At 39.4% G+C, this 21,697-nt stretch overlaps 1 pseudogene across 1 annotated transcript in view; it reads left to right on the plus strand.

Moving 5' to 3' along the window:
• LOC106906862 (1-phosphatidylinositol 4,5-bisphosphate phosphodiesterase delta-3-A-like) overlaps window positions 1–19,183 on the plus strand; it is a 32,220-nt pseudogene extending 13,037 nt beyond the window's left edge. Inside the window, exons 7-16 of the transcript XR_015766342.1 lie at window positions 8,893–9,037; window positions 9,510–9,662; window positions 9,867–10,001; window positions 10,159–10,312; window positions 10,641–10,757; window positions 15,070–15,248; window positions 17,759–17,894; window positions 17,967–18,116; window positions 18,915–19,033; window positions 19,154–19,183. The product of XR_015766342.1 is annotated as a 1-phosphatidylinositol 4,5-bisphosphate phosphodiesterase delta-3-A-like (transcript). The remainder of the gene's footprint in view (window positions 1–8,892; window positions 9,038–9,509; window positions 9,663–9,866; window positions 10,002–10,158; window positions 10,313–10,640; window positions 10,758–15,069; window positions 15,249–17,758; window positions 17,895–17,966; window positions 18,117–18,914; window positions 19,034–19,153) is intronic.
• Window positions 19,184–21,697: the final 2,514 nt, after the last annotated feature.

The following is a 21,697-nucleotide window of genomic DNA, read 5'->3' on the forward strand; positions in this document are numbered from 1 at the left end:
CCCAGAATGCAAATGGAAAAAACCGTGAGTGAAACGGTGACTGGGACTGACTAGTATATATTCCATTGAGGGAAAGTTAGTTTCACATCTGCTCAAGACCCCTGGTGGTTGAAGAAAAATCCACATATAAACCAGAAAATACAATATATGAAAAAAAAACACTGAATGCTCTCTGGTATGAGGAGGCGGGCCGGATCCGGCATTGTTCAGGGGGCCGTAGCTTGGGGACCCCTGGTTTAAAACAATTAAAGAAATACTAAAATTATATATTATGACAATTAAGTATAAGTAGTCATATAAATAATTATAAAAGTATCGATAAATTGAATTAAAAATTATTTTTAGATATTTTCCAACTCCGTTGAAATTTGTCCTTAGTTTTTGTCAACACCGTCAGAAATGAAAAGAATGTAAAAAAATCAGGCATTATTGGGGGGCACCAGAACTTCTGAGGACCCCATGACGTTGTCTTTTCTCTTCCTTTGCTAGGAGGGCTAGTTAGCTCCGGTTAGCTTAAGTTATTCTTTAGTTTTTTCTTCTGTTTTATTCCTAAGTTGTTTGTCACAACCATGATGTGTCAACTCCATAACTGACAATTTACAAAACTTTGATGAAATTTTGCGAAATAAAAGCTTAATTTTGGTATAATGTAAAGATTTCATGGACCTGACGAGCTACAATATGGCCTCCTTCAGAGTAACATCGTATAAATTGAGGTAGTTTGGCATTTCGTCAACTCCGTCAGATGTCAACTCCGTCAGAGTTTTTCTGACTCTTTCAGTAAAATTGTTGTCAAATCTCACTTAATTGTGCAACTAATTCATTTTAATGTATTTTACATGAATTGCATTACTTCACATGTACCAAGTTTTTCATTTTACTCACTAGTTTGTCACCACCTTCAGTTCTGTGTCAACTCCGTCATGCACTGTCAACTCCATCAGATGGACTTTTTCTTGTTTTTTGTTTTAAATAATATTTATTTTATTTCTTGAGAAGCATTTGTCTGTAAATTGAGTAAAAATATCACTAATGGGGTATTTTAAAAATCATTTTAGATTTATTTTTGTCAGATGGTGATGACAAAGTTTTGGGTCAGGTCGATTAAAAATGTAATTTTTTTTAAAAAATTCGCAACTGGGAGCCTGTACCTTAGCATCTTCATCTTCTAAACATTATTTGTCATATTTGCATACGTAAGGTTGAGAAATAATAAAAAAAAAATGGGAAAATTAAAACCCATTTTAATTTTAGTTTAGTGATTCTCAAGAATCACTAAACAATTTAATTACTTATTTTCGTCATAACTTGTTGCGTATACTGACAACTACACTGACGGTCGGACTTCTTAATGCGCATGCGCTGGCATGGTACTCACTGCATGTATGCTATTCTGACAGCGTATGGCTATGTGATAGAACACCGGCTATATCTGTCAGACACGTCATTACCATAAGATTTCATTTAATCAACAACATAGAATCATGACGTAGATCGTCATACACTTTGTTATTAACAGTTGTATGGCATCCTGACTTAGCGGTTAAATGAGTTTTAAACGGGCGTGTGTTGTAGCTTACTCCAGCAGCAGCCAGACCCTGCTTTAAATACACTTTGAAACCATGACAAGACATGTATCTATATAGTTATCATTGAAAACAATTTAATGACTTATGTTCATCATAACTTGCTGAGTATGGTGAACTGACAACTCCTCTGACGGTCGGATTTCTTAATGCTTAATGCAGTGGTTCCCAAACTTTTTCTTCTGCGCCCCCCCAGTGGTTTCCAAACATTTTCTGCGCCCCCCCTATGGATTACAAATGGCTGTCTGGTTGAAACGACGCGTGTGACGGGGGAGGGGAGGCGGGCATCGACTTTTTTGGGGGCAAAATGAATGTACGTAGCTGAAAATAGACACCAACATCGGTAGCCTACAAGGTACTTGTTAAGCTTAAGGTTCTGTATTGATATTAGCTAGTCATCTTTTAGCTAACATTACCTGCATCCAACAGCTTTACTCAACTCAGTCGGTTAGTTTGGAGGGAAAAACTGTGAAAAGTTCTTTGCATTTTGCTGGTTTGCTGCCATGATTCTAACACAAACCTACGTAGCTCCGCCCAGCAGCAGCAGGTCTCCTTCACAGGTGGAAACCCAGCGCGAGCGTCGTAGCGCTCATGTTGCGTTTAAAGGCGGCTCGGAAAAACAGGTTACAACATGTTAACAACGGATTAAACAGTTTTAACTGCTGATAAAAGTGACAGAGGCATGGGCGTAGGTTTGGGTAGGGACGGTAGGGACATGTCCCGACCAATATTCACGGGATATGAAAAAGTCCCGACCAATTTTTGCCATATTGGCTCAAAGAACGTGGATCTACGATCTTTGATTAGCAGCAACAGGCGGTGCGCGGAACGGAAGCTTCTTAGTTTGACATTTATTATGAGCCTCCGAGACCGTGTCGGAACGGTGCTGTCGGGGGGGGGGGGGGGGGGCTGGGGGGGGGAGTCAGTTGAATCGTCGGACGTTCTTTGATTAGCTGCAAAAGGCGGCGGCTAGCTGGGCACACGCGTCTCCTTCTGAGTCTCCGAGACCATGTCGCCACCAAAAAAGAAAAGGACAGACATTAGAAGTTATTTCGCTACGTCGGCTGTAAGTACAGTGAGTGGACCCATAAGTTAGATATCTATCACGCAACGCATTTGTTGTAAAGTCCGGTGTTTAGTAAGGTCAGCACTGAATGTGAGGTAGAATAGGTCTGTTAATTATGTAATATTTTTTCTTTTTTATTTTATTATTGATTTCTTCTTATCTGCAATTGTGTTTGCTGTATCCAGAGGATATTTCTTTTGATATTACTTGTAACGTTTGCTGAATTTTGTAAAGGAAAAAGTAAAGTGTTCTTGAACTGATCTGCTGAGTATGACTGTATCTGGTTGTATACACAAGATGTATGATATGGTTATGGTTGGGGGGAGGGGGTTATTAAGCCAATGTGGTTTCCCCCCCCCTTCTCAAAAATGTTCGGTGCTCTTGGGCATTTCACTGTCCTGCGGGGGGAGGGGTGTCAAGGTCCCCACCAAAACTTAGACCGAACCTACGCCCTTGGACAGAGGACACAGATATGGGAAGTGTGGAAGACCCTACTGTATCAAATTGACATAGGAATAACAGAGAGTTGGCCATTCTAAGGTAAAAACCCAGCGCATACAGTGTTCATGTTTTTTTGTTTTTTTTCATCCAGACAGCTTCCCGCGCCCCCCCTGTAATGACACGGCGCCCCACAGTTTGGGAACCTCTGGCTTAATGCATGTATGCTATCCTGACAGCGTATGGCTATCTGATAGAACAACGGCTCTCAGTAAGTGACACTCCAGTCCTATCTAATAAGTAAAGAGCCGTGGAGAAGAATCGACTGTTTCTGAATGTCACCTCACTATATTGCAGACTTTTGGACATAGCGTTGTCCCATATATGCGACAAGTCAGTCAACACCTCCGCACAATAATTCAGCACAGTGAGTGATAACATTTTTCATCACAATTCTTATGTGTCTCTGTACAGCTAGCTTTGCTAACATCATGTCAACGGAGCTTACCTTCTTTGAGCTACTTTTCTAAGTGACGAAAAAAGTTAGACGTTGTCCCCACCGTCTGTGAAAGCGAAGCGCTGCTGAGTTAGCTGTGGCCATCGGATTTCTTACTATTTATGCAGCGCTATTCTATTACTGACGATTAGACAAACATTTTCTGCCGCGTGTCCTGGAGCGCCGCGCGAGTGAAAGGTGGGGAGGGGAGGGGGAGGGAGAGTAAAAGGTGGGGAGGGGAGGGGGGAGTAACAGAAACACGTAGTTGCTTGGATTGTAATTGGTGCGTTTTGCATCCTCTGAAAACAAAGATGTTAACAAATAAACTGGACAGTATGCTGTACGTTTAGTGATATTTTCACAGTTGCGGTCTCGACTGGTCTTGAAATAAAATGCCGAGTCCTCAGCACCCGAGACCGAGACAAGACCGAGACCAAATGCAGTCGAGTCCGAGACAAGACCGAGACCATCAAAAAATGGTCTTAAGACCGGTCTTAAGACCAAGACCAACTTCGAGTACCACAACACTGCTTGCTGCCTAGAGAGAAAAGATGGGATTTACAGCTCTTTGAAGTGAACCTGTTCTCGTTCAATTTAAAAGAACCCGTTTTAATGATTGTTTGCAAGAATCTAGCATTAGGCAAAATAAAGATCCACTAACTAATAAAGATCCACTTACTATTACAAACAATTTGGAGAGAGTAGTTAACCTATATGCTAGGTTTAGAGAGATGGAGGAAGCCGGAGTATCCTGAGAACAAACCAATGCAGAGCAACCCCAGGTTTGAAACAGGAACCTTCGGGCTACAGGATGACAATCAGTCAAGTGTATTTGTATGGCACATTTTGGCAACAAGGCAATTCAAAAAGCTTTACATCATAAAAATACAAAAATAAAATAATAAAACCCACCATGGAGTCAATAATTGAGAAACCAGTAACAAACATTACATTTTGATGAGTGCCATTGTCAAACTCATCAATACACATTAAATGTTGGTCAATGTTCCAGTGACTGTGAATCAAAGGAAACTCGGACAAGTGAAATTCTAGCCTAGATTTAAAGGAACTCAGTGTTTCAGCTGTTTTGCCGTTTTCTGGAAGTTGTTCCAGATTTGTGGTGCATAGAAGCTGAACGCTGCCTCTTCATGTTTGGTTCTGGGGATGCAGAGCAGACCTGAACCAGAAGACCTGAGAAGTCTGGAAGGTTGATACAACAGCAGATCTTTAATGTATTGTGGTGCTAAGCCATTCAGTGATTTATAAACTAACAAATGCATTTTCAAGTGTATTTTCTGATCTACAGGGAGCCAGTGGAAGGACTTTAGAGCACATCACCCAGAATCAGAAACTGGGTGATGTGCTCTATCTTCCTGGTTTTAGTGAGAACGTCAGCAGCAGCGTTCTGGATCAGTTGTAGCTGGAGGACTGGTTTTTTAGGCAGACCTGTGAAGACACTGTTGCAGTGTTGTCACAGACAAAACATTTTGTGATTGTAGCTATTTTGCTAAGTGAGTCATGGAGATAGACTTTTAAAGACATCAGAGAAATGATAGATTGCAGAGTCCTAAGAAATATTCACACCCTTATTGATAATCAAGTCTAGAGTGTGTCCTCAGTCGTGGGTTTGAGGTGTACCATGTTGAGTCAGACCAAAATTTTCAAGAATATCACATAACGTTTTTGTCCCTCTGCTTTTGGGCTTGTCAACATGGATGTTGAAATTTCCTACAGTTATTAAATAGTCATAATCAATGCATAGCTGTTAAAAGGCTAATTAAAGTCAATGAAGAAATTTTCCACATACTTTTGTGTCTTGTACAGTTAGTGTCTACAAACTACCACCTGTTTTTGAGAGAGCTCGTTTATGGCCTTCTACCTCAATTCCCAGGTATCCAAAAGAGTTGAACTGGTCTAAGAAAACCTTTTTAGTGAATTATGCAGTATGGCAGCAACCCCTCCTCCTCTTTATGTTTTCTGTTCTCACTTGAAAAAATTTAATTAGGATCCATTGATTTAATTAGTGTAGGTGATTCATTATTTTCATTCAACCATGTTTCTGTCAGAAACACAACATCAATATTATTCTCAGTGATGTTTTCATTAACTAATAATCATTTTGCTGATAGTAGTCTTATATTTAGCAGAGCCAGTTTAAGTGATTTGGTGGCAGATAGTTCATTAATTTCAGGTTGCTTTAGACAGGGTAGGAGTCTGAGGTTTGATTTTAGATCACTGCATTTAGGTTTTCTGTTTTTTGTTAATTTTCTGATAGTGATCTGGACAGGCACTGTTCTGCATGGTGCTGCTGAAGGGGCCAGATGCATTCTGGAGGAAGATGGGTGTAAAGCAACTATCTGGAACCCAGTCTCAGACCTCTGAATGGTGGATGCTCTGGGGAATCAGAAACAGGTGGTTTTGATGAAGTAAAGTCTCTATGTGAGCACTAAGAACAGAGGTACCAAGCAGAGCGTTATTGTTCATTTTTTATGTGAATTTAAGAAACTCAGGTTCAGAAGGTACATTTCTTCTGAGATGTCTTGGGACTTTTAACAAAGGAGTGAGGGAACTGACGAAGGGTTAAGAGGGATGGGAGGACAACCTCCCACTCCATCTGATGTTTTGAACATTTTATCCGCAGATTTAAGATACTCAAGTCCAGGTGAAGACATTTTTTCTGAGGACATGAGACGTTCAAAGGACTGTAGTGGGAGGAGATCCGTCTCCAGTTGACGTTTTGTCAGTGTCTTTAGGATGCAACACACGGAGGGTTCCATCCTAATCAAATGTCCTTGAGCCTGTTCTTCTGAAGTGGTCATCACATTGTTGTTCTTGTTGATAAAATGAAAAAGGTTTGCAGTAAGTAGCTTTGTCCCATGTTCATTAAAATAGTGTCCGCCTCGTCCGAAGAGATGATGACACTTCATGGAGATCCTGTGGTTGTCAATGAAGGTCAGTGAGCTGGCAGCGCAGGTTTTTATGAGACTTTTGTCAATCAATCATGTGTTGATCTCATGACTTGATGTTTGAAGGTGAGGTTTCCTCGTAGTGTCCTGTTGAAGTGCAGTGAATCTGTTTTTCAGTGGAATTCCCGTGTGTCATCAGAGTGTTGTGGCTCAGGCTGGTCACTTTTTCCTTGGAAGCTGAATCTGTGGAATTGTTTGGGTTTCAGCTGCTTGTTTATTTTCCTTTGGTGAAGCAGGTGTTGATGTTGAATGTGGAGCAGGTGTTGATGTTGAATGTGGAGCAGGTGTTGATGTTGAATGTGGAGCAGGTGTTGATGTTGAATGTGGAGCAGGTGTTGATGTTGAATGTGGAGCAGGTGTTGATGACGGGGGGATACTTTGGCTCAGAGCTGGCCACTCTGATTTGTTTAAGTGAGAGATTCTTCTGCTTAGTTGTCTCGTAAGATTAAAAGTGTGAGACTGTTTTTTCAGTTTAGCTCCCAGAGAGTTCCAAGGTGAGCTGCTTGGTGAGGTGCATGTGATCTGTTTTTAACAAGAGTTGCTTCATTTCCAGAAGCAGCAGTTATCTCGATATTCACTTCCAGCTGCTGAATCTTCTGTTCTACTGACTTTGTATAATAATGAGCTGGTCATTGTTTTGCGTCATTAGTTGGGTTGAACCTGGATTAATCTTGATTCATCTACTGGTATTTGTCTCCAGTAGATGAATCTTTATTTCTACTGATTGAAGTCTTTGTATAATATTGCTGATATCTCTGGTGTGTGCCAGAGGCATCTTGCTCTGGTTCAGCTTGGAAGTAGAAAAACGAAAGTAGTGATCCAGTTATGAGGTTGATATAACAGTAACTATAAAAACTGAATATATAAAATAACTTTAACAGGCAAAACTATTAATTAGGTTGAGGGAGAGTAGGATAAGCTCCTTCAGCTGTCACTGATACAGTCCTCACGGTTGCTCCACAGTGGAATGAGACTTTTCTCATTCAAGGTCTAAAACTTCATTCAGATGCTGCTGCATTTGCTTCTGTTCAAACTTATATTGCCATACTCTTATTTTTTATTGTTCTAAGTCTTGGTGGGATATTTCAATTAAAAATGAAGAACAAAACTTACAAAAGTAACAGGGAACACAGAGAGTCAAAACAGAGCAAAAAAAGGAATCCAGGAAACAAAGACAACAGGGAAGTGACAGGAAAATAACAAGGTTATATCCTGTTATATCCCCGTTGTAACAGGGGATATGTTTTTCCTGTCACCTAAGAGTGAGAGGGAAAAAATGGTATACAAGTACTGGGAGAGTGAATGCTGGAACAATAGACCTGGCTGATTGACTAACGGAGAGGAAAGAGCCAAAGGCAGGCTGATGAGAGAGCGAGAGAAAGTAGCACAGGGGATGAGGAAATGAATCTAACAAACATAGGAAACATAATTAAACTAGAGTAACTAAGAATAACTAGATTCAATAAATAAACATAAAGTAAGAAATGACTGAACTAAAGAAAACAAGAACAGGACTGATCAAATCAAAATGAGAAACTAACCGAATAAAAGTAGAATCATTAAATCCAACTCCAAAACAACAACAATTCTAATACTTTAGAGTCCTATTTCCAAATTTTAGAGACGAATATTACACACAATTCATCACTGCATGTGATGTTTTGAATTAAAAGGAGACAATATGGCAATGTTTGGGTTTTGTTTTGTCTTTTTTGAAAATGCAAAGAAAATAGTACAGCAAGGCACAATCAGACAATCAGGAACAATACAGTTTGATATAATAAACTCAACAGACAAAAAATGCCCACACAAACTAACTGACAGGAAAGTAAAACAGAAAATGTTACAAATGTAAGAGTAATTTCAGATCTTAATTTAAACTATTAACATATTGGTATAAAGATCAGGCTTTTGTGTTGTTGCCACATTTAAGCATTTCCTTAAATAAAATTATTTAACTTAAAACATTTTTACAAATGGATGAATACATTTGTGAATACAAAACCAGAAAAAAATATGGCTTTGCGATCTGGCATATTTTTATTTTTGTTTGGTTTTTAAACAAAAAAAAACAAACAAAGGATTTAAATGTTAGCCAGATGATTTTATTGTTAATATCATAATTTGGCCCTTCATCCCCTGTTAGTTTTATTTATATCAAAACTTAAAAGCAGAATAGATTTCATACAAGATCCAGTTTTGAAAGTCTTTCTCTAAAAATATTAATGAATTTGCAGTTGAAAAAAACACTTTCTGTTGTCTCAACATCTCAGCCACAAGACTCACAGAAATTGGTATTTATATTAAATTTCTGAATGTGCCCTCTGTGATCTGTGTCAGAGCTCTGAGTCATGGCTGTCGCTGTGTGGAGCTGGACTGTTGGGATGGAGACGGAGGAGAACCTGTCATCTATCACGGTCACACGCTCACATCCAAAGTGCCCTTTGTGGAGGTGATCAAGACCATCAACGAGTACGCCTTTAAGGTGAGGACCTCAACATCCACCCATATCTCAACTTCCTGCTCGCCATCCATTACACTGCTGCGATTTATTCTCCATAGATATACAGAATCTATGTGCGGACTAAATAGAGTAGGTAGACAATAAACAGTTTCTGTCCAAGAGCTGTTGTTGTCCTGAATGCTGCTAATTCATCCTGATCATCATGCTCTGAACATCCCTGTTGTTTCTCTGTGTTTTTACTGTATATTTTTAGATTTATTTAAATGTAATTATTTATTTATTTGCACTGCCTTTGAGAGTTGTTATTCTTTACATTTTGTTGTGCTTTCTTGCACAATGACAATAAAATAATTCTGATTCTGAAACAGAGCAGTCTTTATTTAACTTACTTAAATAGATAAGTTTCTAAAATATTTATTTCATATACAAATATTTGCTGACCTCTGACCTGTTGAGGTAGTTCTGACTGTTTGTGGTGATTGGGCTCCCCCAGGCGTCTCCCTACCCTCTGATCCTGTCTCTGGAGAATCACTGCTCCATGGAGCAGCAGGCTGTGATGGCTCGACACCTCAAAGCCATCCTGGGGGACAAGCTGCTCCTGAAGCCCCTCTTTGGGCTGAAATCATCTTCTTTGCCAAGTCCAGAGGTAGATAAACTAACTGAAAAGAAGCTTATTTCATTTGTGTTAAAGGTCAGAAGTTGTACAGAGTGACATTTGTACTTTCTGGAAGTCCAAAAAGATTGAAAATTAATTTGTTGACATCTAATAGTAAAGTTAAAGGGAAGAATATTTATTTTCTGAAGGTCACTGCTGTTGAAAGTTGATGTGGAATGTTGGTTGGATGTGCAGGATCTGAAGGGTAAAATCCTGGTGAAGGGTAAGAAGGAGAAGATGGTGGAAGAATATCTGTCCAGTTCTTCAGACTTGGACTCATCAGAAGAGGAAGGCAGCTGTGGAAAGTCCTCTGGAAAGAAAGACAAGAAGGTGGTATAGCACCAGCGGTTCCCCTTCAGTAGTCTTTAACTCTGATTTGGTCACAGACTTTTTCATTTTACTTATTAAATTACTTATTTATTTACTTATTAAAAGGTGAATTAGGAGTGAGCATTTTTAATAATGCGATAAATGTTTGTGGCCCTAGCCAGGAGTATCCAGGCTGAGTCTGGAGCTGTCAGAGCTGGTGGTGTACACTCGCAGTGTTCCCTTTAAAAGCTTTGAACATGCTGCCAAGAATCCGTCAACTGACATGTGTTCATTCTCTGAGAGTGAAGCCCTCAGGCTCATCAAGGACTCAGGTAGGATTTATGTTCAAAACCTGTAGATCATGACAACCAGAGTCTGTTCTTAGCTTACATGTAAACCAATGGTCTCAAAGTCCTACAACCTCTAGACATACCCATTTCCTATACATTTGAGTTAAATGGCTAAACTGCCTCCCTAGAATGTAGTCAGGCTCTGCAGAGATCTGCTACTAATCATATCATCAATATCATATTGGAGCCGGGTGTGCTGAACCAGACACACAACTAAAAGTTTGGAGAGACCGGTCCTTGAGGACAAGAGTTTGAGACCACTGAGCAAAGAGTGTCAACTAAGAGAGTGTTCCTTGTCCTGCTGGTGCAGGGATGCATTTTGTACGTCTCAACTGTCACCAGATCAGCAGGATCTACCCATCAGGCCAACGCCTTCAGTCATCCAACTACAACCCTCAGGAGATGTGGAACGCTGGCTGTCAAATTGGTAAGAGCAACTGTCAGGGACCAGACAGTACAAAGTGCAGAACACAGGTGTTGAATTCAAAAAAGGTGGGTTTTTATTTACCCAAAAAAATATGAACAAAGGTTAACATAACAATTCAACAGGCATGCCAATAAAAGAGGTCACCATAAATTACTAGACTCAAGACATAACTGACAAAACAACAAACTGACCTATCTGAAATGACACAGAAGGGGATTTAAATACTGGTTTAGCTAAACCATGTGGACACAATAGGGGAAAACAAAATGGCTGCCACCTGGCAATACAAACCATGAAATAAACCCAAAAAATGGATTCACTATGCAAAAATCTATGTTAAAGCTAAAATTAGATAGAATGTCAGCTTAAATCAGGGGTGTCCAAATTTTTTGCAAAGGGGGCCAGATTTGGTGTGCTAAAAACCACGTCCGACCTTGGTGGACGTTCTTTACATAGAACAAAAATATATTTAAACAAATTTCAGCAAGCCATTCTGTGTTTCACATTTGCTTTTTTATTTTAATTTCAGCGATCTAAAGCATGTATTTTGGTTCATTTGAAACAGGCATGTCATATGCAATTGAATATTCACTTAACTTTTTTAACTAACTTTTTTCTAACAGTTAAACACAAGTAATTGTACTCTTGAGTGCAAATTACATTTGAAACATAAAAAAATATGCCACCATAGTAGTTCAATATTTACAGAATTTCTAAATAAAATAGATTTCGTTAATGTTAGATAACATGCTAATAATAAATACTAATGAGACCATTTTATAAAATAATCAGCTGCTTTACAGAAATGAGCTAGTAATAGTAATATCAACAAGTGCAGGGCTCATTTGAAATATGATATATTAGTAACTATAAATGTTGATTAGATTTTTAAAAGTTTATTATTCTGGAGTGAAAACTGAAAACTTGTCTGAATTTATGACCGATTTTGATCTTAAATAAACATAATTTCTTCAGAGACTTATTGTAAATGACAAATGACTTGTCTGCATTAATGTGATGGGTGATACTGAGATCTGGACTGCAGCACACAGGCCAGGTCTGGCGCAGAATCAGTGGTATTGATGCGCAAGATGTCTGTAAGTGAGAGTCCGTTAGCCGTGTCCTCGCACGGCTCTTATTTAAGTTAATAACCGAGAATGTCTTCTCACACAAATACGTCGACCCAAACAAGCTTAGCATTTTCTTACCAAATGCTCAAATCTCTCGAAACCCGTCCTTAAAAACCCGTCGGTAAAAGTTGGCAAGAGAAAGCTGCTGGTACCGACCGCGGCTCTCTGCGTCACTCTGCAGCTCAATGAGCTCCAGCTGCAAATGGCCTGAGTCACACGGCCCTCTAGTGGGTAAACGAGGAACAGCGTTTAGTGTGTAAGCTACGCCATATGCAGGTAACAGTACTGCTGCCCAATGTATTAATTCTACGTGCGGGCCAGACGTTATTGATTTTATGACAGAGGCTGCGGGCCGGATGAAATTTCACCACGGGCCGCATTTGACCCCCGGGCCGGACTTTGGACATGTCTGGCTTAAATGCTATCACTATTATGTTGCACTAGCATGTAAGCCAACAGTAGACATCATTTAGTATGATGTCTAACAATAGCACATTAGGTATTAGGTATGATTCATAGAAACATGTTCAACTGGAAATTAAATATCACCTGTACAACACAAATGATATTAGGTGTTATAATTCTCAATTGTGCCACAGGACAGAGCTAAAAGAATGCCTACTCCATGTATTATGCTTACAACATCCTATATGAAGAAGTCTATGAAACTACTTTTTAAAACTAATCACTGTTGTCCAATTGTTGGAACAGCAGTAGAAGTGCAAGACAAAAAAATGACTCCTGTTTCTTTTTAAAAATTAGCCTAGTCTTCCATTAGTCATAAGAAATTCTCCTAACAACCTGATGAAGTATATAGGAATGGTTAGATTAACTGCCATTCTTACCTTTAAAGACCTGCCTATGGAGGACCAAAACTGACATAAGAAATATAAGCATAAGTATATATTTAGTATTTCCTTGTCCTTACACATGAGTTTCCGTCAAGAAATGTATATATTTTCCTTTTCATTTCCCCTAAACATGTTTTTGTCAAGAAAAGTAAATATTTTGTTTTGTCTTTTCCTTATACAAGCCCTCGTTCTTTTGTCACTGCCTCCTCTCCCTTTTTTTAGTTTTCCGTGTGCATCTTTAAGTTAATGAGAAGAGCTGCCTTCTATGTCCAGCTCCTCTACTATTGGTCAATAGAGCTTTGGAACTGACGTCACTGCGTCAGATTTTGTGGGGTGTTTAGGTCTCGTGCAGTCACTCAGTGCCATCTTTACAGACCACAGACCAAAACAAACTTTATCCCGGTGGTTTTACTGCGTTACTGACTACAGTGAAGTTAGTTTCCAGTTGGATATTGGATATTGGGTATTCGATATTGGATATTCCAATATCCACCGAGCAAGCAGCTTGAATCGGATCAAGGTTGATCCGATTCATGAACGCTAATTTCTGCCAGCCGTTCTCTAGCTCCCTCTTCAGCACTCGGAGGTTCACTTAGGGACTGTCAACAAATTTCCGAACCAAACACTCCTGTCAAACAAATGTTAATAAATGCCTTGCCTTGTGACCAACTGATACAAAAAAGTGGTAATTTATGCTTTTACATGAGACACACTACCCTCTATTAAAATGTCAAGTCATATTCAATATTTTACATTTTAATCTTAAATAATATTGTTTTCTTCAGTAGCTTCCATATGTGTGCCACATTGACTAGAAATCAGTGTGTAATTGTTGTACTAAACTGTATATATGAAGGACATGTATTTTTATTCCATTTTAACTATGGTAATTATTTTTTTTATTAAAGATTTTTTTGGCTGTAGTGGCCTTTATTTGATAGTTAATTGATGGGAAGGTGGGTAATGAGAGAAGGGGGAAGACATGCAGCAAGGGCCACCAAGGCTGGGAATTGAACCTGCAACAGCTGCATCGAAGACTAAGGCCTCCATATGTGGGTTGTGCTTAACCCCTGCGCCACCACAGCACGCCCCTAATTTTAAATTTTTGTTATCTATTTTTTTGTTTAAATTTAGTATTTCTCTTCAATAGCTTCTAGGTCAAAATCAGTGTGAAATTGTTCTACCAGTCTGTTTTTATTCAATTTGACCGTTTTATTCCCTGTCGATACCCAGCTCTACATTACCATGTCACCAGGTGACTCTGAACCCCTCCAGTCACTGAACAGATGCTTAAAACAGATAAATGTTCCAAAACTTTCTGCAGCTGAACAGAAACAAAACTGAAGTTATTATCTTTCGACCTAAAGAGGAACAATCTAGAGTTATAGATCTAGAGTTGTAGATCTATAATTAATGATGGACTCTGACTTGAACCTTCAGAGCCATATAAAGACAGTCACAAAGTTGGCCTTCTATCACCTGAAGAACATCTCCAAGATTAGAGGGACTGATGTCTCAGTGAGATCTAGAGAAACTCATCCATGCGTTTATCTTTAGTCGCATTAAATTACTGCTGCATAATGGTCCAGTGAAGACACTGCAACAGTGTCTTCACAGGTCTGTCCAACAAATCCATCAAACAGCTGCAGCTGATCCAGAACGCTGCTGCTGCTGTTCTCACTAAAACCAGGAAGATAGTCCTCGCACGCACAAGTGACATCCCTTTCCTAATCCACGGGGTTCCATATGATGTTGGTCCACCTTTGCAGCTAGAACAGCTTAATCTCTTCTGGGAAGGCTGTTCACATGGTTTAGGAATATGTTTAAGGGTTATTTTTGACCATTCTTCCAGAAGCGCATTTGTGAGGTCACATACTGATAACTGATTGATTGATAACACTTGAACTCTATCAAGTGGTCCCCGAACTTGATAGAGTTCATAGATCCCAATGCGCTTCACACTACATTCAGTCATTCCACCCACCCATTCACACACTGATGGACCATTATGCAGCAGGCAAGGCGGGGGAAGTGGCTTCCCAAGGACACAACAACAGTAACGGACAGAGTGGGGATTGACGTGCTAAATTTTCTCTCTCTCTCTCTCTTTCTCTCTCTCTCTCTCTTTCTCTCTCACTTTCTCTCCCACTTTTTCTTTCTCTCTCTCTGTGATGTAAAGAAATGCACCAGCCCATTGGGAAAATGCCTGGTAGTTCAGCCACACATTAATCTAATCTAGCAGAGTAATGAATGTGTTCCTCAATAAGCATGTTCTCTCATAGCTCACCCCCTAGTGGACAACTCTTGATACTGCTGTGATGTGTCCTCTAGTTGCTCTAAATTTCCAGACGTCCGGTGAGCCGATGGATCTAAATCAAGGCCGGTTTTTGCAGAATGGTCTTTGTGGATTTGTCCTAAAGCCCCCTTTCATGAGACAGCCCAGCACCTCCTTCAACCCAGAGAATGTTGGAGGTGGTCCAGGCCACAGACCCCTGCTGCTCACTGTTCGGGTAAGGTGGAACCAGTGTTGTGTTCAAGACCACATAACCCGAGACCAAGACAAGACCAAGACTTTTAGGGTCCGAGACCAAGTCAAGACCAAGACCGAGGAAAGTCGAGACCGAGTCAAGACCAAGACCAGCGGCCGTGCTACATGACACAATAAAATGTAAAATATGATCGAAATTGCTTCTCAGAATAATCTGAAAGATCCATATCCCCATAAAAACACCTAGATAATAAATACTTAACACATTTTACCAATATTAAATATTCCATTTCTGTGTTACAATGTGTGATGGTCTCGTGCCATCCCTAAAAACATAACACCCTGGGAATTTGCCCATATTGCTCATATAAGAATCCACCACTGTTGCACCATTAAACATAGCAATTGAGGCAATGCCCTGACGGTAAATAACGCTCAACTATGAACACTGACCAAGGAGCAACAAGCAAGAAGTAACCAAACAGAAGGCGCTCATCGGGACTGTTTTCACTCTCTCTCCCAGTACATGAAGCCAGGTAGTCTGACACCATGGCAGACATTACAGCTGCCACTTTGAACAAAAACAAAGAGCAATGTGCATGCTCTTCGTGCTCTTTCGTTCTTGTGTTTTAGTTATTTGTTAATTTAAATATCAACGTACATAATTAAATAATGATGCAGTGTACACAGAGCATTACTAGAACAAAGAACGGGTGTTCTGTCAGGTCAGATCGTCATACAAACTCACGGTGTTCTGTCAGATCAGCATACGTTGTCAGATAGTCGTACGCTTAGCTCAGACATGCATACGCTGTCATTACCATATGATTTTATTAATCAGCAACATAGAATCATGACGTAGATCATCATACACTTGGTTAACAGTTGTATGGCATCCAGCTGCAGCCAGACCTACTTTAAATACACTTTGAAACCACGACAACGCATGTATATCTATCTAGTTATCATATTATGTCATATTATAAACAATTTAATGACTTATTTTCGTCATAACTTGTTGCATATGCTGAACTGACAACTCCACTGACGGTCGGACTTCTTAAGGCGCATGCGCAGGCATGGTACTCACTGCATGTATGCTAGGAACATAGAATCATGACGTAGATCTGTTATTAACAGTTGTATGGCATCCTGACTTAGCGGTTAAGTGAGTTTTACACAGGCGTGTGTTGTAGCTGACTTCAGCTGCAGCCAGACCTGCTTTAAATACACTTTGCAACCATGACAACACATGTATATCTATATAGTTATCATTGAAAACAATTTAATGACTTATTTTCGTCATAACTTGCTGCATATGGTGAACTGACAACTCCTCTGACGGTCGGACTTCTTAATGCGCATGCGCAGGCATAGTACTCACTGCAGGTATGCTATTCTGACAGCGTATGGTAATCTGATAGAACAACGGCTCTCAGTGAGTGACACTCCAGTCCTATCTAATAAATAAAGAGCCGTGGAGAAGAATCGACTGTTTCTGAATGTCACATCACTATATTGCAGACTTTTGGACATAGCGTTGTCCTATATATGCGACAAGTCAGTCAACATCTCCGCACAATAACTCAGACAGTGACTTTTTTTCATCACAATGCTTATGTGTCTCTGTACAGCTAGCTTTGCTAACATCACGTTAACGGAGCTTACCTTCTTTGAGCTACTTTTCTAAGTGACGAAAATAGTTAGACGTTGTCCCCATCGTCTCTGAAAGCGAAGCGCTGCTGAGACGATGGGCCATCGGATTTCTTACTATTTCTTACTATTTATGCAGCGCTATTATATTACTGACGATTAGACAAACATTTTCTGCCGCTGAGAGAAAACCACTGCGCATGTCCTGGAGTGCTGCGTGCGAGTGAAAGGTGGGGAGGGGTTGGGGAAGGGGAGAGACACGTAGTTGCTTGGATTTTAATTGGTGCGTTTTGCATCCACTGAAAACAAAGATGTTAACAAATAAACTGGACAGTATGCTGCACGTTTAGTGATATTTTCACAGTTGCGGTCTCTACTGGTCTTGAAATAAAATGCCGAGTCCTCAGAGCCCAAGACCGAGACAAGACCGAGACCAAATGCGGTCGAGTCCGAGACGAGACCGAGACCATCAGAAAACGGTCTTAAGACCGGACTCGAGACCAAGACCGATCTCGAGTACCACAACACTGGGTGGAACATTATTATTTCATGAACATATGTAAAAATAGAACTGTAAGCTTTATTCTGCTGATGATAAGTTTATTTAAATGCAGCAGCTTTCTGTTCTGTACTTTATTTTTCTACTCAGATTTTCCATTTCGGATGCAGAACCTGACTAGATCATTTTTTTCTGTCCCTATTCATAAAGCTCTAGCACTTTCTTTTTACCATCATTGCAAATATTTATATTGGCTAGGACACTTGTAATTCAGAGGAGTTTTCTGATGTAATAAATATAAAATGATTTTAAAAGTAATGAAGTCTAGATGACCACTTCCATTCTTCATTTGTATCTTCTCTGTTGTTTTGGTGCTGAAGGTTATTTCAGCTCAGCAGCTACCTAAACCTGAGTGGGACAAACCCAGCTCCATAGTGGACCCTCAGGTGTGGGTGGAGATCCATGGAGTTCCCATTGACAACATTAAGAAGAAAACTCATCATGTGGACAACAATGGTACCAACAGTGAATGAGAGTGTCCAACTGCAGGAACACGCTACATGTTTGACTGACTATTGTTGGTTTTAGGCTTCAACCCACGCTGGGACTGTACGTTTAACTTCACCGTTCACGTACCTGACCTGACTCTGGTCCGCTTCGTAGTGGAGGATCATGACTATACCTCTAGTAACGACTTCTTGGGGCAGTTTACACTACCTTTCACCAGTCTTCGCACAGGTGCGTGTGTGCACATGTACAATATTTTGCCAAACCTATTTGCTCATCTGCCTTGACTCACAAGGTCACATCCCTTTCCATTAGGAAAAGGGATGTGACCATAGAGTTCAATATGACGTTTGTTCACCTATGCAGCTAGAACAACTTCATCTCTTCTGTGAAGGCTGTTCTCAAGGAGTGTGTTTAAGGGGATTTTTGACCATTCTTCCAGAAGCGTGTTTGTGAGGTCACATAGTGATGATGGATGAGAAGGCCTGACTTCTCATCCATCAGAGTCTGATTCTCTCCACTCTGATTCATCCCACAGGTGTTCTATAGGGTTGCGGTAAGGACTCTGTGCAGTCCAGTCAAGTTCATCAACAATAGACTCTCCATCCATGTCTTTATGGACCTTACTTTGTGCTCAGGTTCACAGTCATGTTGGAAGAGCTCCAAACTTTACCACTGCATACAACACTTTGTATTGCACTTGGTGATGTATGACATGGATGCAGCTGCTCCACCATGGAAACCCATGGAGGAGCACCCTGTCACAGTTACACACTGGAATTCAGAGCTTCTGAGAGGGAGCCATTCTTTCACAAATGTTTGTAAAAACAGTCTGTATGCCAAGGTGCTTCATTTTATACACCTGTGGCCATGAAAGTGATTGGAACATCTGATTCTAATAATTTGGATGGGTGAGCAAATAATTTTGTCAATATAGTGTACTTTAAAATGGAGGCTTGAAGCATAGACATGCTAAGGGTTCCCAGGTTGTGAGCCTAACTGTATCTTGACTGTGTCTCTTGTCTGCAGGTTATCGCCATGTGCGCCTGCTGAAGCTGGACGGCTCCAGCCTCTCTCCTGCCTCTCTCTTCATCCATGTTAAGATCACTCCAGCTTAGTCATCAGCTGAACCTTCAGCTCAATCATAGGTCAAGCCATTAGCTGAACACAACCTCTTCACCCTATTGGAAGTGGGAGGCTTGATCAGTATTTGTGCCTGGATATGATTACAGGATCAGGATCCTGACTGTGTCTTGTGATTAATCCAGGTGGATCCTGTTTATGAGCATTTCTCTTGATTTCTTTTGACACTACGTTGGAAGGTTTTTGAGAAGCATGTGTTCAAATGAATGCCTGTAAAAATCACATTCACTGTGGTTGGTGGATACTTGAATGCCTTCAAGTATCCACCAACCACATCATACATATATCTGGTATGATGTTTGTTTACACTGTTTTATTCCATGAGACAATGATCCAGTCTTGATGTTTTGAAATATGAAGTATTTTTATCTAATCTCAATAGGACTTGAAAATTGTTTACTGTGTTAATTTAATAACACAAAATTTTCTGGAGTAGATATTTATCTAAAACTATAAGTTGTCTTTTTTTGTAATGGCTCTAGATTAGTTTTATTTGGCTGACAGAAATGACTTGTTCAGTTGTAAAGGTCACAGACTTCTGATCTAAATGAACCTAGGATCAATATCAGGTTTTCTTCTTTCTAACCTTGTGTCCAATCATATTTCATTCACTCATTCTTGTCGCTGATTAACTTGATTTATTTTGTTCAGGTTTGTTTGTTGCCTAAAATATTTTCATATATCCCTAAAGTGGTAATACTTTATTTTCAGTTCATCCTGTTTGATTTTCACATGAAATTCTTCTTGTAGAAATGTGCAGCATTCCACTTTATCCTAGCGAACTAGTTTTTTTCTATCAGATATGTGTATTTTGTGCTTATTCGTGTTTTATATACAGGTGCTGGTCATAAAATTAGAATATTGTGATAAAGTTCATTATTTTCCATAATGTCATGATAAAAATTAAATTGTCATATATTTTAGATTCATTGCACACCAACTGAAATATTTCAGGTCTTTTATTGTTTTAATTTTGATGATTTTGGCAAACAGCTCATGAAAACCCAAAATCCCTGTCTCAAAAAATTAGAATATTATGAAAAGGTTCTCTGAACGAGCAATAAAAATAATCATCTGAATCAACAAAGTAACTCTAAACACCTGAAAAAGATTCCTGAGGCCTTTAAAAACTCCCAGCCTGGTTCATTACTCAAAACCGCAATCATGGGTCAGACTGCTGACCTGACTGCTGTCCAGAAGGCCATAACTGACATCCTCAAGCAAGAGGGTGAGAAACAGAAAGAAATTTCTGAACGAATCGGCTGTTTGCAGAGTGTTATATCAAGGCACCTCAGTGGGAAGTCAGTAGGAAGGAAAAAGTGTGGCAGAAAACGCTGCACAACGAGAAGAGGTGACCGGACCCTGAGGAAGATTGTGGAGAAGGGTGTGCAATGAATCTAAAATATATGACAATTTAATTTTTATCATGACATTATGGAAAATAATGAACTTTATCACAATATTCTAATTTTATGACCAGCACCTGTATAAGTACTATAACTATATCTGTTCTTTAAGTCATGTGACTTAAAGAAGGTGACAGAAGAAACATCGTTTGGTCTGCTGTAAATCTGCATGTGAATGTTTCAACAAACTTTCTATCTTATGAATCCTGTCCTTCATTGTCAATATTTTTGTTTGACCATTTCTGTGTTTGAATACACACAATGAAAGACATTCACACAAATGAATGAGTTGATCAGATCTTTGCCCTTTGTTTTTTCTTTCTTCAGATTTTTCCTTCAAGAACAAGACTTCCTATTCATGTTTGAGATTGGTGACATTAAGTATTTCTTTGTTGTTGTTTTTAAGAGCCTTTAAAATAGTTTCATTGGCTACTTTCTCACTTGTTTTCAAGCAAAGACCTTACTGAGTTTTAGAGGAATAATTTATATTTTTGATTGTTTTAAACTTTGCAACTCTGACAGAAATCGTCAAGAGGAAAGGCTCCTAAAGCACCACCTGTATGTCTTTGGAACATTTTAGAAAACCAGTTTTTATCAGTATCTAGTTTTTTACCAGTAGAGTTCCAGAAATACATTTACCATTTCTGTCAGAAGTTACTCTGTTGGACGAAGAAATCCTGTATTTTAGCACCAGCAAGGTTATACCTAAAATGATATTAGCTGAGTTTTAACAAACCATAACTGGATCAAGTGAATGGTGGTGCACACCTGAGCTGCTTATATCATTTTAGGGGGAAAATACAGACCTTAATACTCATCAAGGGGGCTGAAAACAGAAATGAGTGACAATACAGTCAAAATCCAAAGAAAAACAAATTAACCTTCTGAAAACCTAAAAACTTACTGAACTCTGTTTTAGCACATTACAAGAAATACTGACTCATTATAAGCAAAATATAGAACTGCTTGGATCACTGTAAACAGGAACACTAATCTGTAAAAGACAAAAGTAAGATGGAACTACAGCAATTAAAGTAATTTATTGTTGTGTGTAATATTTGATATCAGATGAGTTACTTTCTGTTCCTCTAGACGTTGGTCCTCAAAGATCAATAAATCATCCCTTATTGACTTATTGTGACTTTTATGCAGCTGTTTGTTTGGATGTCAGAATTTACACAGTTAATGTAGATAACAGATAAGCATGAGTACAAATAAAGCAAGATCATGAACCTAAGAAATCTTTAATCACAGCAAAGCTCT

Source organism: Poecilia mexicana, unplaced genomic scaffold (genome assembly GCF_051168715.1).
Source record: "Poecilia mexicana isolate PSO_F unplaced genomic scaffold, ASM5116871v1 scaffold_19, whole genome shotgun sequence".
Taxonomy (NCBI): Eukaryota; Metazoa; Chordata; class Actinopteri; order Cyprinodontiformes; family Poeciliidae; genus Poecilia; species Poecilia mexicana.